The sequence below is a fragment of the Anopheles arabiensis genome, chromosome X (assembly GCF_016920715.1).
Source record: "Anopheles arabiensis isolate DONGOLA chromosome X, AaraD3, whole genome shotgun sequence".
NCBI classification, from domain to species: Eukaryota; Metazoa; Arthropoda; class Insecta; order Diptera; family Culicidae; genus Anopheles; species Anopheles arabiensis.
The window spans coordinates 18395001-18396657 of NC_053519.1; the positions used below are offsets into that span (position 1 = coordinate 18395001).

Sequence of the window (1657 nt, forward strand, 5' to 3'; positions counted from 1 at the left end):
CCCAGACGGACTTCCGCATTTGCAGACCCGTACACTCGTGCCTTTTGTTGGAGAGTCGGTACTGTTCCTTGCTGTCAATCGTATGTGCATGTGTTTCTGTATGTGTATGAGTGTTTGTGCTTTGTATATGTGTCAAGCGTAGTCCCCACCGGATACACGAACCAGCGATTAATAGCGGCCTGAGGCATAGCTTCACAAAAAAAAAAAACCGAAAAACAAACCGAGTGTTCCTACTGCTGCTGCTGCTGCTACTACTGTTTAACTACTGCTGCTGATGGTTAGGAACGCACGAAAACACACGACAGATCGGCAAGTGCGTGCTCTGCTCTGATATGCTCTGCTCTCCACTGAAAAGTGGGCCCACCCGCACTGCACCGTACACGACTATTTCGTAGGAGTCTCCGGGGGCTTCACACCAACAGGTTTGCATAAATAAAAAATAAAAACAAACTATCACTTGGCACGCCACTGGAAACCGAAACCAATACTTTGGCTTTTTTTTCGTAATTAGAGTAGTTTGGCGTAACCTTAAACGGCCTCCAAGCTCCACCTTTCCATAGTGCGACTCGAGCGGCTCAAATTAACCCACACGAAAAGCGCTAACCTTTCCTGGACGTTTGCTCTGCCGGTGTGCGTCTGTATGTGTAGCTGTTTTGTATGTGTCGGTGATGTGGATAAGGATGTGTGATCCAGACACAGGCACGCGGGTATGTGCGTGCTTGGCTGGAATTTAAATCACGCGTGCCGGCGCAAGCACATCGAGGGCTCACGATGCCGGCTTCTAGCAACGGTTTCCAATTGGAGAATTAGATCAAGAAAAAAAAACCTTAAACCACACACATTCAGACAAAAAACGACACACAAAAACACACACAAAGACACACAAAGAAAGGAAACAATGGTCGAGCACTAGCAATAGCAAGCTTCTTTTTTTCTATCGCACTCGATGATTGGTGGTTGATTGGTTGATGCAAATTGAGCGACTCCGGGAGTTTGTGTGTGTGTGTACAATTTGCTTTAGCTGTTTGTTGTTTTTTCTCTCTTCTCTCTCTTCTTCTTCTTTCAATTCGGAAAGAAAATAGGCACGTGCACACTCGGATCCGCTCCACACCAAAGTGGCCTGCATACACACGTGAGGCAATTTCACTTTTTTCGGTACACTGCAACACTGTCACCCGAAATGTTTTGTTACGTTTATGTGATGTGCATGTGTGTGTGTGCGCGTATGTTTGTATGTATAGTGTCAATGTGAATAGTGCTTTTTGTACCCGGGGCAGTCGACGGCTTCCACCGGACCAGGCAGCAAGATAAAAAACCCGTTCGGTAGGATCGAGCCGCTACGTTTAACTGAAGGCAGGCAACGGATTCACACCGTACCAAACCCCGAGCTCGGTTTATGCATTCGAAGCCTGTCCGACGCGATATAAAGGGGTGGGATGGGAGGAAGGGGGAATAGGAGTCGGTAGTGTACAAACCTTCTTCGTAATGTCGGTCACCGAACCGAAGCGGGAGTGCAAAGGAACACAAACCCGCGCACAGCATGGCACGGCATGGCGGCATCGGGCGAGTGAAACGGCACGACGCGGAAACAAAGCATCCCAAACACACACACACACACACACGCTGGACCGAAGCGAGCCGAAGTGCACGGAAAAAG

At 48.5% G+C, this 1657-nt stretch overlaps 1 protein-coding gene across 2 annotated transcripts in view; it reads right to left on the minus strand.

Moving 5' to 3' along the window:
• The window catches only part of LOC120905769 (neuronal acetylcholine receptor subunit alpha-7-like), a 90479-nt gene extending 89140 nt beyond the window's left edge, over nucleotides 1-1339 (minus strand). Inside the window, exon 1 of one of the 2 annotated variants that reach the window (XM_040316873.1) lies at nucleotides 1269-1339. The gene's annotated coding sequence lies outside the window, so the exon portion shown is untranslated. The remainder of the gene's footprint in view (nucleotides 1-1268) is intronic. The other variant, XM_040316874.1, reaches the window with a different exon arrangement.
• Between the last annotated feature and the right edge of the window lie 318 nt (nucleotides 1340-1657).